The sequence below is a fragment of the Hippichthys cyanospilos genome, chromosome 20 (genome assembly GCF_059441005.1).
Source record: "Hippichthys cyanospilos isolate Australia breed blue-spotted pipefish chromosome 20, RoL_Hcya_1.0, whole genome shotgun sequence".
Taxonomy (NCBI): Eukaryota; Metazoa; Chordata; class Actinopteri; order Syngnathiformes; family Syngnathidae; genus Hippichthys; species Hippichthys cyanospilos.
The window spans coordinates 6,436,412-6,453,796 of record NC_142388.1 but is presented as its reverse complement, the minus strand read 5'-3'; the positions used below and the strand labels follow the sequence as shown (position 1 = coordinate 6,453,796).

Below are 17,385 nucleotides of genomic sequence, written 5' to 3'. Positions count from 1 at the left end.
CGCCGCGCAGAGTTGGAGGTTTTTCCCCTTCAGACAAAGTTTCTCGAAGTTTCTATAAATTAATAAGAGTGTGTTCTCTGTGAAGCCGGCCACTTTGAACCGGGCGTATTGATCTTGCAGGTGAGTCGGCCGTGCTGGATTCCGACTTCAAACGGAATCCGGCATTCCTGCAGAGAGGCCGGCCCAGCCCCGAACAATGCCAGCGCTCCCTTTTTTGGGCATTTGGGTGAAATTTAGGCTAAGGCGGAGGTATCGGGTACCGCTATGCTAAGTGGCCGAGGGGGAGGTGTTGGGATAATGGCGTGAAGTTGGCGGCATAGATTGATTTCTTTTTTTTGTCATAAATGGCAGTTTGAAGCCTGACATTTCCCCATGTGGAAGATTCGAGGGTTTTTTTTTTTCTTCGGATTGAGTCAGTTCCACGTTTTCAAGCCTCATATAATTAGGAAGTAATTCAACAAGTACGCATGAATGCGAGCAAATGTTCATTATGAATGTGAAATGTGGCCGATTATTCTGTGCTGGTGGTGGTGCCATTTTTAGCAGTAAAAACATGTATATAATCAATTTTATTTGTTTTTAAGCACAATTAATACTTTTAAAAACAGTTTTCACACCGCCTGTTCTCAACGCCTCGGCCAAGGACCAATCGCAGATCACCTGTTGGGTCATGTGACTTTCCCATCTGAGCTGAGGTTGGTCATTACCTGAGCCTTCAGCAGCTGATCTCGTTTTCTGAATCAAAGTAAACAAATACACATTAACTTCTTACTGCTAAAAAATTGATAAAGTTGACTATAATTCTGATGTATTTGAAAATTGTTAACTTAAAACTTTAAATTCAGTATTTGTGTACCTTGTCGTTCAGATTTTAAACTTGAATTTTTTAGAACATGTTTACTATTTTAATTTCACAAAAGGAACAGAATACGGTAGATTATGAAACTAGAAGCAGAAGCAGAGGATATTAGTGAAAAAATTGGAAGTTTTATTCACAAAAATTCAACATAAACACAGGAAGTGTCAGCATTTCATTCGTAATTTAATGTATGAACAAACTTGCCTCCTTTCTATCTGCAATCCCTTGCGGGTTGAAAAAAAAAGGTTGTCCGAGTGGCATGATCTCTTCTTGGAGTTGGAGCTGGAACTCAGTAGCTCATATACTGTAAGAAATTGAAGAAAAACTAAACCAAGAAAACTAGACTCAGAACATTAGATTTACAACAGAGATTAAGAGAAAAACTTCACAATAGACACACAAAGGATTAAAAAGCACTAATGATAGGAAACATTTTGACTTTAATTCAACTTTAGTCACTTCATCAGATTGATTTTAAATGTGCTTTAAGAATTTCTCATTCTCCAGTCCATATTCAAAATTGAATGAAAACCAAACCAGGAAAAGTAGACTCGGAAAGTAGACTTGGAACACTGTTTATTTTTTTCTGTTTTATTATTTTGTTCTTATTTTCCTTATGTTATACCATCTGTTTTGCCATTAATGTATTATTTTACAAAAGACAAATAAAGGTTAGGACCTGTCGCCCTTATCTAGTCCAAGTAATAGTAAAGTCTCTCAATTATAGTCCAATTTACCCTTGTTTGTAGTGTCTGCAAATTCATATTATTTTTGCATTTATGAGTGTAGTTTGACGTGCTCAGATTTTTTTTTCCAAGTGTCATATTTGTTGACGACACAAAAGACAAAACGCCCAAGCTAAGAAAGTACGCACTTAAAAAGTTGAAGCCGCGCTATGAAGCAGAGTGATGCGCGCGGTGTCATAGCTCAGCTCGTGCGCGCCAGCGAGACGGAAGCAGCGTAAGCGCTGATTAGCGATTAGCGGGTCCCGAGGCTGACGGCAAAGCTGATCAGTATTTCTTTTGTGCGGGAGCTTTAGGGAACAAATCCCAACATTAACCCGGCTCTCATCTGCCTGGCAGAGCGCTAGCAGCAGCCTGCCAGCCATAGGCCGTACATCCATCTACAACCCGCAGCTAAAGTACGAGAATCCCGCTTTGATGGTGCCTCCTTTCAAATCAAAACCGCATGTAATCACTACAGCGCCTCTAATGCCGCTCCCCACAACAATTCTGATGGGCTGTGACAAGTCGTCTTTAATAAGGAGTCAAAAGTTTGTCACCATCCGCTTGACGAAAATGACATTTAAGTCGTACCCCTTGAGGGACAGGTGAGCGATTTCTATAGTTCTAGTCAGAAAAAAAAATAGACTTTGCGCTAAGTAACTGTAACTGGAGCAAAAATGTTTCTTTAAAGTATTGATGTGTCTCTCACAAGACACCAGAGGCGCGACACGTAATTGTTCCCGTTTAAACTCTTTGAAGAAGTAAATAACACAATTGACATTGACACCTCTTTAATTAAGGTCACAGTCGACTAGCGCGTGGCTAGAAAGACAGTCGAGTATATTCTGTTACCGTAATTCCCCGAATATAAGACGTTTTTGTTTTTTTTCCCCAAAATGAAGGCCAAAAGTAAGGGTGCGTCCTATGAATGGCAGCTTTTTTTTTTATTCGACACCATTCATTCATCGGCCACATAAGCCAAGTTTTGGTGCACAAATGTGCATTTTAATATAAGTGGTTTTCAACATTTTTTGAGTGAAGCGCCCCCTGTGAAATATGTTTTCAGCCAAGTACCCCTTAACCAGTGCAAAACAATTTTGTGTTTAAAACAAAAAAACTGAAAACATGCCATCAGTAAATATCGGTTATCAACATCCTTCACTATCTGCCCTGAAAAATCAATCTGTTTAAGAAGCGAGCAGACTGTATCAACGTCAGAGTCCATCCTTTCATTGTGTTTCATTGTATTAATTACATTTTTATTCTTTAGTGTATGTTATTTTGCGTTCTATGCAACATATGTATTTTATGAACAAATGGAAAAAAAGAATTTTTTTTTTAAACATTGATATAATGCAATTTAAGGAACATAAAATTGGAATTTCAGGAGACGCGAAAAGAAGTTTTTTATTTTTTTAATTCTATATTTTTTTTAATTTTCAACAATATATTTAGTGTTGACCTCCACTATTTGCAGGGAATTGGGAATAGGCCTCCGTGCATAATAAAAATGTACATATAATTGACTCCAATTATATTAAAGTTATATACCATGATTTTGGCTGTTCAGCCCACTTGAGAATAGATTTTCCTCCTTGTGGCCCTGGAGCTAAAAAAAAAAAGACGACACTTCACCAAGTGGTCCCATTCTAGTGACCCATATCCATGTACAGTATTGCGCAATATTAATTATCCATTTATCCATGTCACCACATCTTGAGGTGGACCTACAATTTGATACCTTTTAATTCGACTCAATTGTGTTGCTAGGGACACGTGTCAGTCATCAATCTAAGGCCCGCCCACTTGTGGCCATTTCCAGGCTGAACTACTGGAGCTGCTGTCAGTCGTTCATCATTCAGTCTTTTTCAAGTCTACCTTTTTTTTTTTTTTTGCGGCGCGCGCGCGAATGAGAACAGACCACATTCACACACCTATATGAAGACACACACTCACACACCAAAGAGACTCTTTCAGCTCATCGCATCCAACAAGCCCTGTGTTGCCTGTCAGGAGACCAACATCAAACAAGCATAGCTGTGGGCATGAAAAGCCTGGAGACCGGCAAGGGCCTGAGGAGGCAAGCGTGGCCTGCAGGGGCAGCCAGTCCGCCCACTGGTCACGGGGATTCTTAAGAACGAGGGGGCGTTTGTGGAAAGAATGTTCTAGGTTTCGGACGAAGCCGAGCGTGGCAACGCGTCCGTCCGGCTGACCCGGGGGGGGGTCACGAAAGAAGCCCAAGGTGGTCCCGCGGAGCACGTTGGGTTGAAGAGCGAGGTGAGGGTCTGGAACAAAAAGATAAAGGTTGTCCTTGAGATTGAGATGCTGTTGCGGAGTTGAAGAAAGAAGCAAGCTTGGATGGTGAAGTTCGTCTGAACTCCGCAGACGTCACGGAGAAGCTCCTAAATGCTTGGTCCTCCGTGGCATGTTTATGTACGACGGGCTTTCTTGTGCCTCCATACAGCAAACAGACCACCGGTTTGTCCCCTTTACATGTCCTTGAAGAGACTTTGGACACTCTTAATTGGCTGCGGGCCCGGAAGAGGGGAGGGCCAGCAGGAGGCCATGACGGGAGGCGGGCAGGGGAGCGGAAGGAGGTGGGCAGGAGAACACAGGACTGCCGCTGTTGCCTCTGAGGCACGCGTCGGCTCCTCGCTCTCATCAGCCATCAGAGTCCTCTTCTGAGCTGTCAGTCAAAATGACGGACAGCTGCAGGTGGATACTGGATGGAGGAGAGCGTTTTGAAGAGAGTGACTGATGCAGCATGTTTGCACAATGTGTGTGTGTGTGTGTGAGAGACACAGTTTTTACTTCTCGTATGAGATAGGGTGGCACCTTGATTCACAAGTGCAACAACTTACACATTTTTAACTTTAAGACTAGAAAACTAGACTCGGAAACTAGACTCAAAGAGAGTTTGACATGACAGCTTGTCTTGGATTGATGATCAGGCAATGGATCATTGAGAAGATCTTAAATAGAGCTTAAACGCTGTCAAACATCAATTATATACGACATAATAGCAACCAAAGAAATGACATGGAAATAGATACATCAAATAAACTGATTACAACCAGGAAATGCACGACACTTTGACAAAGGTAATAAATAAGTTATTATTTACCTCGGTATTTTGTGGATTTTCTTGCTATTTAGTACACACACACACGTGTGTGTATATATATATATATATATATATATATATATATATATATATATATATATATATATATATATATAAGCAGCGTGCATGCAAGCAAATTGTTTATTGTCTTGATAGCACCATGTTGGTTTAATTTTCATTCTCTTTTGTTTTACCATCTGGATTGCGATGGATGGACTAATGATACTGCAATTACTGTGTGTGTGTGCGTGTGTGTGTGTGTGTGTGTGTGTGCGTGCGTGTGTGGGATCAGTATTCTAATGAGGACAGACAAAAGAAGTCTGTAGCTCTGAGACAACTGGGCAGAGAGGTCCAGAGCATCAGAGAAAACCAGCCGAGAGGGGACAGCACCAGTTGCGGGGGGGTCGCTGAGGGTTCAGGCTGGTGGCAGTCAGTGCCTAAGGCAGGGTTTTGGGGTCACACCCCCCCCAGACGAGCACACGGGCCTCCAGAGAGGGACACCAGGACCACGCTGGCCGTGGGAGGGGCACTCAATTAGGGCAGCTTTCCACGTTTGAGCTCGGCGCTCGGAAATAGGGAGCCACCTGATACCTGCACCTTAAACTCTTTAACCCCTCCTCAAGACGCTAGCAGCTGATTGACATTGTGAATTGCCACTTTTTTCTTTCTTTTTTCTAATGAAAAGCACTTTAAGTTATGTGACATAACTACAAATCCATCAATTGAATTCCGAATGCTCCATAGAAAAATCCTTTTTTTTTCTCTAAAGTAGTAATAATAATAGGGCCCAACCAATTGAATCATACGTTGACCAAAAACAATGTCAGTTTGTTTAAAATAATAATAATAAAATCCATAGTGCAAGAAATTAAGCAATAAGCGTATAAAATAAGCATATAATTGACATCTGTTGGATTGTGTTGCTATGAAAAAATATGCTATTTTATTATCATTTTTAACCCTTTCATCCGTTTGGACAGTGCATCCCACAGTTTTTCAAAAAATTGCATATATCGTATAGGAATCGTAGCAATGACGTGAAATGGCGTCCCGACAATTCATTACACACCTATTTACAGATTCTAGAACCTTACACTTCTCTGGCACATTTATATTATTAATATAACATACCATTGTGACCAAAAAATCCCAGGGCCTGTAACCCAATCTATGGAAGTGGGAAACAAATTTTCCAAGTATCCTCGATCCGGATGCGGAAATATTTTTCGAGAGAGTTGCCTCGGATTCCTGACCGCCGTGCCGCGGTTGAACTGTTTTAATTTTCACTATTTCATGTCAATAATTGCTTCTTCAGGGGGTCAAGTGGTTTGATGTCAAGTCAGTGGCGGTGTACGTCAAGTTGCCATGTGCGCACCTGTTTCCTTCTCTCAGCAGCTGCCAACTCGGCCTGCCAAATGACTATTGATTTCCCCCTCGCACACACGCATACGTGCATTGAGGTATTTTATTTGGATGCCCACATTAGATTTGCTAAAATAGATTTCAATAGTAGAGAATTTCAGCAGGGCTTATGACTAATTCGTTGCTTGCTTTTGGAGACGTTTTTAATATTGGCAAAATGGGTGACATGAAGAATAACGGGGTGCGAAGGGCAATGCACCCTTCCGACGTCATTACTGGGGTTCCCTGCTTTTGAATGGTTTCTTAACAAAAAGCCTCACCCTCAAGGTGAAAGGTTAATAGAGGTCACTTCCTATCTTCACCCATTGTCCCAGTTTGACCACATTCCTGTTGAATTATTGGTCCGGGACATCAATAAAGCAGAAGGTTTACAATATGAAACGTGTTACAAGGGTAAGATGTTCTGTTTGAACCAATTGATTATCTTATCTTAAGATTTTGAAAGTGATGATACGAAATGAACAAGTTCTAAAGTAGCATTTAATTTAATTAAGCAACTAAATGCTTTACCTTATGTGCTTTAAATAAATAAATAATAAAGCAGAAGGTTTACAATATGAAACGTGTTACAAGGGTAAGATAGGAATTAATGTTCTGTTTGAACCAATTGATTATCTTAAGATTTTGAAAGTGATGATACAAAATGAACAAGTTCTAAAGTATCATTTAATTTAATTAGTTAACTAAATGGTTTACTTTATGTACTTAAGCACTACATTATTGCATTACTGAAGTACAAAATAATCGATTACTTTAGGCACTAAAAAAGTAATCGATTACAGACATTAAAATAATTTTTTCCCATATTGTTTCCCATATTTTTTCTCGATCATCTAAGGTACTAATGTATTCAATTATTAGGTAACTATCATAATCTAAAGCTTCAGTCCGAAAGTAATTACTTAACATAGGTACTGAAGTGCTAAAGGCGTTAAAAGTAATTGATAACTTTAGTACTTAAAGTACTCAATTCATTTATTACTTTATTTATTTACTTTATTTATTGATTTATTACGCGGATGACCCCAAGGAAAAGACTTTGTTTCTGTAATATGAAGTGTAATTGAAATAAAATTAGAAATGTTCATCATTTGTTTTGTTTTTTTTTTGTTTCAGGTACTTTGATGCGCTTTGTTATTTTTGTCTTTGTTAGACTAAGCTTTAAAGCGTATAAATGCTGTAAAAATAATTAGCAGTTGCTGAAAGTTGATTTATATTGCTTTTTCCTTTTGTTAATGTCAAAGGATAGAGTTTTAGGTATATTTATAAAATAATAGATAATAAGCATATTTATAGTCCGTGTGTCGAGTGTGTTGTGTGTGGGGGGGGGGGGGGGGGGGGCAATATTATTTTTACAGCCTTTTGGAGGTTGCTATGTTTTTTAGGACCATCACAACCACAATTTTGTTGTTTTTGTCACGTCAACATTTGGAGGGTATTAATTTTTATCCCACAAAACTTTAATTACTGGATCGGAAAAAGCGTCTGTTTTTATCAGTCACGTTGAAAAAAGTTGAAATTTCATTCGGTCGGAAATGAGGAAATCTTCTGTTCCGATGAAACTCGTGCTTTCCTTCAGCACCGCTGCACCCATACGGCCTACAGTGTCTGTGAATTAAGATGCAAAGCATGTTGGGATGCCGAGGAAGTCTCTCCGAGGAGAAAGTTAAATTAGAGATTGTCAGGCAGGAGTCTCACACACGCGCGCGCGGCAAACAACACAGCGCGTTTTAAAGCTCATCTGCAAACTGATTCTGTCAGGGAGACTTAGTGACGTGCGGCTGCTTTCTACAGCTTTCCTCCATAACGGCGCCGGGCGGGATCAGCGTTGTGAGGCCCACGGGGGAGAAGGAGAGGCGGCAGGCTCTAAATAGAGCCTTCCTCTGTTAAATATTAACACTCAGCCTCCCTTTGACAGAGAGCAGGCCGCCATGTCGCCTTCCATCTCCACCCAGGGAAGATGCAACATCGCATTGCACTCAACCATACACACACACACACACACACACTCGGACACAACACAAGGCTGCGGACACCCCACATGAATACAAAGTAAGTTATGTTCCGTGCTTTGAAAGCTTGGGCTTTTCGCCTCGACCAAACAATTTGATTCTTCTGCGCCGTAGTTTCAGCCTTCAAAAACAAACAAAAAAAAATCATCCCTCGATAGTTGTACTTTTTTTTTCTCTCGTGTTTTTATTCCGACTAATAATCACAAGACGGCGGTCCTTGAAGTAGGCTGCCAAACTGTCACACTACACTTAACTATTTTTCAGATAAAGTCATTAAAAAAAGATGTCATCGCAGCGGTTTTCACCGTGGCAAATGCTAATGCAAGGACACGCAAGCGGTGTGTTTGGGTTGGCCTTGAAGGAGGCAGACTGCTTGAGTGTGTGCGTATGTGTGCGCGCGGTTACACATGATCATCTTTGCTAATAACAAGAGCAAGCATTGACGTATTTGACTTGTTTAGAGAAAAGCGTGCTGTGCAATATGTTCCTTCACGTCAAAGCCTTTTGAATGCTTTGTGGTTTTTGTGTCCAAGGACAAATAAAGTGCTGATAGAGCAGTTAAAAAAAAGTCAGTTTAAAGTTAAAAGTTGTCAGCTATGTATCAGGTATCTGGAACATCGTCCTCCTATTAATGCAGGGGATTGCACAGAAAAAATGCATATTTGGTATTTGGTCAAAGAGAAAACTGAAACAATGATTCCGAAAACGGATGCACAAAAATATCAAGTAGAACGATAGGGGTGAAATTAAACAAATACAGTCGAACCTCTACATAGTGAACTTCAAGGGTCCGAGGAGAGAAGTTCACTATGAAGAGAGATTCACTTTATAGAGGTTTTCCTAAAATGTTCAGAATTCATTGATGAAATATGTGAATAATTTTTTAATAAATATGTAAATAATTTTATATACGTTTTTTTAAAAATAAATATGTAAATAAATGTACATTAAACAACTTAAGTTGTTTAAACACTAAAATCTAATGCGGTAAAACTAATGTAAAAACATTTTACATTGAACAAAACTCTTTATTATTATTCAACAATAGTTAATGAATACAGTATATGATCATAATAAAACATGATCAGTGCATGTCATCAGCGCGGAGAAAGTAACTGTCAATACGAGGTTGCACGGTATGCCTCCACTCGCACACTTCCGAATTATGTCGCACTTCTCCTCCAACGACAAAGGCTTTCGCTTCCGACTTCTAGATCTAGCATCCATACTTTTCACGGCAGATTCCTACATCTTAGAATTTTCGGAGGGATGACCAGCGGAGAAACGCGTGCGCAGTGGACGGCGGACGAAGTGAAAATGCAAGAGAAAGTCGCGGCGCGCGAGAGTGGCTAGGCAGGGAGGAAATCCCGACAGTGCGCCCAATTTTACAACTTCACAATTTTCGATAAGTTCAGATATTCACAATATAGAGGTAGATGCTGTCAAGGGACTGACTAATAGCATCACTATGAAGAGATTATTCACTATGTGGAGTTTCACTATGAGGAGGTTTTACATACACGTCAAATATAGCTGTTTTGCAAGGGACCGTAAAGATTCGTTCACTATGAAGAGAGATTCACTTTGTAGAGGTTCACTATATAGAGGTTCGACTGTATTGTACAGTAAGTAATTTTTTCCAACATTTTAAAATAACTAAAATGCTAACAAAATAACAAAGTTTTAAACGGATCTTTAACTGGCCCTCAGATTTTTTTTTTTTTAAAGTTTAACGCCAATATTGTTCAAAATGCTGAATATCTGCTCCGAAATCGTATTTCGGGGATTTGTGCTGAAACAACAAATTTGTCTTTGGAGAATTAATGACTCTTCCTTCTCTGAAAACACAGTACCTTTTAAATGTATGAATCATACATTGATAAATAAAACATGATTTAAACTTGGGCACAACGCGAACAGTGAGAAAAGTGTCTCTAAACGAGCGGGCAGGAAGTGGGTCACTGTGAACCACAAGTGGTTGGTTTTCGACATCCATTTGTCAGTTTGCTGAAGCACTTGGCAGGTTTTGTGGTGATGTAGCAAAACCATCCCCACCCCCCCATTCTCACTCCTGTCTGCTGTCCCACCACATTTGCCTTATGCGCTCCTAGTCTACACTTACTGCTCGTTTTAATTTGTGCTATTTAAACCCATTATTGTCCCCAAAACAAATGTAAGACGTTTTTAGATCATGTTTTATCTATTTATTTACACGATTAAAAATAAAGGCATAGTGTCGTGACAGGAGATGGTAATTTTTCTTTTCAAATTGAGAGCAAATCAATTGAAACACTCAGCAACGTAATGCTAAGCTGTGTTTATCGTGACTGTGTTTGGCAAATGTTTTTTTTTTTTTTATTTTGTTAAGTGTTTTACAGATGCATAGTTATTAGTTCCAATATTTTCCAGCAGACGAGCCAGAAACAAACCAGAGGACATTACACAATCTGTTTTCTGGGTTTTTTGAATAAAACACCATGAGAAAAGTTAGGAAAATTTAGAACCACTGGCTTAGATATGTGACCTGAGTCACCCTTCTTTTTCCCAATTGATTAGCTTGAACTATCACAATGCTTCCCAATTATAATTTGCAAAGCCCCTCCAGGAAAGAGAAAACAGTTTATGTCCCCACTCACCATCAATAGAAAATGTATAACTAGCCCAAAGCCTAACCAATGGTCAACAATTGATAACTTTGCTTTTTACCGGTTAAAAGTTAGCCTAAAAGAGAAAAACAATCATTTGAAATACATCAGAGCACCTAAAATAAAAACAAATGTCAGCATTGCATGCTGAATCTTATTTTTAATCGAAAATGCTTTGCGGTGGTTAGGTTGTATGTGGCTGAAAAGAATATGTTATTGGGGGTACGTCATTGAAAAAAAAAAAAAGTTTCAAACCACTCTTTTACAGCACTTTTCCCCGCTGCGATCTTTGAATTGGTTCCAGTCTAGTCACCGAACACAAATACAATACAATTCATAGAAATTGAACATAATGAGCCCAATATGATCCGAGTTGACTTCAGGACATGTAGCGAAATAAATTACCGCACAGTCAGGAGTAAATTACTCCTCGGGACTGTAGGGGGAGCCCCGGAGAACCCAAAACAGGATTATTCCTGACCGCCAAGGTTAATTCATTCCCTCACTAGCGTGAACCTCCCGCCTGCATCGGTCTCTTTATGACTGGCGGTGATAGCCAAGTCATTAAAAGTTAATCAGAGATGCACCGCCGCAACCAGAGCCTTTGTCGCTGGCTGGGGGCATCGGAAATCATGGCGGGGGCAGAAGCGGAGCGGAAGGCGGCGATGGCGATGGAGACGAGAAATCTACTCTTCCTAATGAACTGCCATTTCCATGTGGCAATCTCAACATCTGTCCCAGCTGTCCACGCTTCATTACGAAAAGGCTCAACTAAATCACGGGCAAATCCCGTTCCGGCGCAGGGCGACGTGGGAAAGTCCGCCCCGCCGTACTTGTCACATCACATCTACGGCGCGGCGGCCGAGAGCATATGCATGTGTTGTGTGTGTGAGTGTTTGGGGAGGGGGGTCTAGGTCTGGGGCTGTGCCTGAGGGCCTCGCCTGCGCTACAAAAGACTCCACTCAACTCCGGTTAGTCCCTCTCGCTAGCATATCAACACTGACGGATTGCGCAAATACACACGTTTCCGCAAATACAAGCGTGATTAAACAAGCCTCTCGGCCGATAAACACACACGCGCGCGCTTTGGTGTGGACGGGAGAGTGACAACATCAGACGGCGTCAAGCGCTCGTCTCGCTCGACATGTCTGTTGCTTTGTGGCGGCGCGTACGCGAGGTAGAGGTAATGAAGGTGCGTAAACGTGTCGAGAGTGTGTGTGTGTGTGTGTGTGTGTGTGAGCGCGCGCCGCGTGCTATCACTCTCTTGCTAGGGGTGACAGGTTGGTTGGGGACTAATGCAGCGCGACGGAACTGAATGTGGCCTCGAGCAAAGCAGCTGCCTGCAGCCAGTCCTCATCTGAGCTGTCAAACACACAAGAACCCATTCCAATGGTGAGAGAGTTTAGGATCCACACACACACACACGCACACACACGCTCACTTCTAAACACACTCATGAGCATTATAACCCCCGTCGCCCTTACTTTTCTGCTTGTGTGGCTCGCAGACAGTAATTCCTCTGCCTGGATGAAGTGGTGGACATGACATGTGGCTGTTGCTTAACTTTTTACAGTGCTTTCGGTTTCACTTAATAAAGACAATTAAAACTTGATTTATTGAAAGCGCAATGTATTCGAACCTCATATGGCAGCTGACGCGACATAGTATAGGGCAGGGATATCCAAACTACGGCCCGGGGGCTGTTTGTGGCCTACCCTCCAGTTTTCAGCGGCCTGAATTAAAAATGAATAGGTTAGTGAAAAAACAAATAGAGAAGGGAGGGTTTGAAAAAAGTGGATACTGCATATTTTCCGCACTACATGGTTATAAGGCGCACCTTCAAAAAATGGCCTATTTTAAAACCGTTTTCATATATAATTCACAACACATTATGAGGAGCATAGAATAGAAGCTACAGTAGTGGCTGGGGTTGTGTTGTGCATCCACTAGATGGAGCTGCGCTAAAGGGAATGCCAACAAAACAAGCAGATATGTCAGTCAAACTTAATAACAGACAATCGGAAATTAAGAATAAATTTAATATGTGGAAAGTACTATCTGAAGAATGGAAAAAAACTCTCGATTACGTTAAAAGGCTGTTTAAATCGACGCCAAGACGAATCAAGAGTTTTAAAGAGCATAATTATGGTTCAATAAAATATATACTCATTTTTTTGTTTGTTTTTTTCATGGAATTGCGACCAAAAAACTTAAAACATTTATTGATTTCAAAACAGTTTATGGACTTTTTTTATTTAAACAAAAAAAAACAATATAATATTAAAAGATAAAAAAAAGTCATAAAAAATGAGTTAATTTCCATCCAATAGAACAGCAATAATTTGTCGCAGTCTTTGCCATTAATAGAAAATTAATATACATTGTAAAAAATAATGATTTTTTTTTGGATCACTTAAATGAAACTGGACATTTACATAACCCTACATATTGTTACTCATATGTTCAAATATGATCGGTTTCATTATATTTCACAAATTCAAAACACTTTATTGGTTGGTCCCAGTCATCAAGTGATGTCGCGTTATCTCACCTTGAGATTTTTTTTCTTTTTTTCGAGACAATAAATGGAAACAGGAGTCAGGTTAGATGGAGTAAAAATGATTGCTGAAATGGTGCAGAAGGATCTGGTCAGGCGTGAAGGTCGGCCCATGCAGATTCATCTCTGCCTATTCAACTCCTTAGTTAGCTTGTTTTTGCTTGTGTAATTTGTGACCTTCGCCGGAGAATAAAGTTTTAAAGAACTCGTTCACTGCCAGTGACGACTACAGACGTCAAGCTAAGAAGGCCGATCCGTCGACTAATCAATAAAGCGATATTTGGACGTGTCTTCTTAACCTTCGGCCTACACATGCATCCAATTCACACACATTCTTATCCATGTGATCTTATGAGGGGTAACACTTTATAGTGGCCGCTGATTTAACTACCCCCATGTTTACATCCGAGCTCGGGTGGTTACCATGGCGATGGAGTGCCCCTCTTAACTGGTGCACTCAGGAATAATGCATTGTTGAACATTGCCCGAGGCTAGGCACACACACATCCATACACACATACACACACACTAATCCTTAACATCTGCTATAGCGTATGTGTAAGGATGTGTGTGAATGTGTGTGTGTGTGTGTGTGTGTCTGGCTTTCTCACTGCAAACTCATTGATAATCAGTTAAGGTGGACTCTATTAAGTTCACTGGTAGTAGTCTGCTATACACTGTACTGCGTGTGTGTGTGTGTGTGTGTGTGTGTGTGTGTGTGTGTGTGTGTGTGTGTGTGTGTGTGTGTTGGGGTGCGGTGTTGAGGCAGACTTAATTGAGGACTGAATGAGCCGACCATACTACTAGTGCTCCCTCTAGCGGCCGGGGATCATTACTTTCGCTCATTCACGTTCTCATACAGCGTAGCACGTGTACATACACACATTTAGTTTGGTTTATTGAGAACATCACTTGGTACTGATCCAGCTCGGGAACTAGTCTTCCTGGGGTCTCTTCCAAAGTCTTTATAATCGTTTACAATCCACTTTTAGACATACACACATGCTAAACAAAAATAAATGCATGAAACTTAATAACTGTAATGTAATCCATATAATAATAATAATAGTAATAACATGTGTACTCTATGCATTTACAGTTGTATTCGTTGGTCTGTGCAACATCTAATAAACATCAGGCTCAAATAAGACAACTAATTTCTCTTTATTTATATAACAAATCCAACGTAGCTCATAATCACAGCACAAATATTATAATATTTCTTCTCACGTTTGTTCAAATTTGTGTGAAGAAAATATGTTTTGAAATGGTTTTGAAAACTTTTGTTGTTGGGTTGCAACAAGTACAAGTGTGCTTGTGCTAACGCATTGTCGTCATTGCTGTTTTTTATGTTAAAGTTGGTGTGTGTGAGAACTTGGTCAGTTTATATTTTTTTTTCCCAGGAAAGAAGTTGAGTGGTGCTCTCTTTTCTAAACCCGTTGTAATGCTTTACTGTATTTGCCTACCAAGTGACGCTCTTCCTACCGTCCCTGTGTGAGTATGTGAAATTCAAGAACGACACGCGGGTTATTTAACCCCCTTTTTTCGGACGTTTTGTTTTGGTTTTAATTGCCTTCATCGGAAAGACAAAAATGCCTTATTTTATTATTTTCAAAAATTTGCTGCATCTCTAATATACAGTAAAACTCCTCTACTTTATAGTCAGATGATATTCTCCCATAGGCTGGGTGGCAGTAAATGAACGCTACAGCATACAAACAACACGACTGTAAAACAGAGGTAGAGAATCTCAGTAGATTCAAACGATCTAAATTCTTCCAAGCGTTTTTTTTTAACTCCTAATCTCCCTCCAACTTGGTTCGCGCTAGGAGTTGTTTACTGTATTTAGGTCACGGTAGTTCTCAGTGGTCTCCAACTGCAGTTAGATTGTAGATCATACAACACTTTTTTTCTCCGAAACATCGACTTTTTGTCCAAAACATAGATTTGCTATAGCGAAAAGTCCCCTGCTGTGTAAAAATCTCTGGCTGCAAACATGATTTGATTGTAAAGGGCTTTCTACTGTAAATTCTTTCCGGTAGTGTTTGAGCAAACAGCAGATGCATAATCTAAATATGAAAGCGCTAATGACGGAACAGTAATTAATTTAGTTCCATGATAACGCCGCACTGCGAATATGAACATGCAATTTACACAGTAAGGGCCAGATCCCTGGTTGATAATCTGGCTACGAGATTATGCAGAGCCTTCTGTTGGGAATGAAGCATCCAGAGGCACAATCTGAATCAACCTGGTGTGATAATTGCAGCAAAACCTATACCGCTCGTTCGCCTCCAAGGACACGAGTGACACCATTAGTAAGTCCCAACTTGCCTCATTGGAGCTCAAGTGTATATATAATGAGGCTCATCATTCACAGTGTGAAACAAATGTGAGCGATAAAAAGGAAGACGGGGTGTCGTGAGATGTTTCTAAAGCCTAATTGGGGAAGTTGCAAAGTCTTCGGTGTGTTCGGCGGAAGAAATGTAAAAAAAAGTCAAAAGTGCCAAACTTGAATTCGCACCAAAGATGTTTAAACAGTCGCGTTCAGATCTGAAAGCGCGCTGCATTTAGGAGCCTCTTTCTTTCTTTGTTTGCAGCCTTCCAGAATCAACACAACTTCTTTTCTTTTGTGTGCGGCGCGTTTACTTTGCCATTATTAGCTTGCTCCTTTCATGCCAATGAACCTTGTTTAAATTTGAATGTGAATTTGAATTTTAGAGGATAAATGAGGGGAGGGGGAAAGAAAGTGGGGAGAGAGGGCGAGAGAGTGAGGTTGTCAGTTGGCTGTCTGTGTTTAATGGAGGTCCCTGGTGTCGCCCTCAGGCTCCTTCACTTCACAATTAATGGAGAATCTCTCTAGGGAAAGCTGCGCTTCTCAATAACACCTCTACACACACACCTACACGCACACAAACACACACACACACACCTAGCAGTAAACCTTCTGGTTTTCGCTGAACTCTGCACTGCAGCGCGACCGCCGTGTGAGTCCGAGCGCCGGACCCACAGCACCGGCTGTCGGTTTGTCTCCGTCAAGCCCGGACCGTTTGTACCGGTGCCGCCAGACGCCGGGTTCCACGCACACACATTGGCGCACGAGTTGTGAAAGTGGGGGTGCGCTGGTGAGATGCTATGGAGATGAGAGGAGGTGAGAAGAATTGGAAGGAAGGAGCGAAATGCTTTTCCCTCAGAACTCAGGCTTGATTATATCTCTGCTCTGATCTGTCCGCTTTGGTTTTTCCTCCCAGCTCCCAATGTGTGTGTGTGTGTGCGTGCGTGTATTCGTGTGTGTGTGCGCATACGTGATTACATATACACAACAAAGTTGACTTTCATGTGAAAGTGTAATAACAAAACACAGGCTGTTGTCGGGCAATTCACAACATTGAGACGCTGGTTGATTTCGACAAACAAGACGTTAAAATGTGGCGTTCGATACTACTTTTTTCAGATCTATACCATTCTGATCACCGATACCAAGAACCCATACGTGCAGTACTTCTGATGCACAAAAGTTCCCCCAAAAAGACGAATAATTTTAAACAAAGATCCTGGGTGTCCTTTTGAGATCAAGCCTAAAATTTCTGTCCACTGTTGTGTCCAATTTGTCTCAGCCAACAGCAAATAAAATCACAACCTACCCAAACACGAGACATGACTGGAAGGGTTCTTATTTCCTTGAATGAGCACACTAGGACTTAGTAGCGCCGCTCTAATAGATAGTCACCAAAAACAAATGTCCACTACAATGGACACAAATAAAAAAAAAACTGATCTACGGAGGATCTATTTGTTTCAAAATGCGATGGACTTTCATGGAGCGTATCCAAACTTCACATAAGAAGCCAGGAAAAAAATAAAAACGACCACACAGGACAACATGCTAGGTAGCATGCTGTGATGCTACTTTTGATTTGAATAAGGACGTGCTAATAATAATAAGCTACACTAGTTATATGAATAAAGTGGACTTCTACTGCCCCTCCCACCGTGGACGTACGGCAACCTCTGATTGGATCCTCCTTCTTCACCTGCATA

At 40.8% G+C, this 17,385-nt stretch overlaps 1 protein-coding gene across 3 annotated transcripts in view; it reads left to right on the top strand.

Moving 5' to 3' along the window:
- The window catches only part of tfap2d (transcription factor AP-2 delta (activating enhancer binding protein 2 delta)), a 71,378-nt gene that overhangs the window by 30,020 nt on the left and 23,973 nt on the right, over positions 1-17,385 (top strand). The window contains exon 1 of one of the 3 annotated variants that reach the window (XM_088404157.1): positions 12,022-12,179. The exons of the other annotated variants lie outside the window; for them this stretch is intronic. The gene's annotated coding sequence lies outside the window, so the exon portion shown is untranslated. Of the gene's footprint in view, positions 1-12,021; positions 12,180-17,385 lie in introns of those variants that run through there. 3 annotated transcript variants of the gene reach the window in all.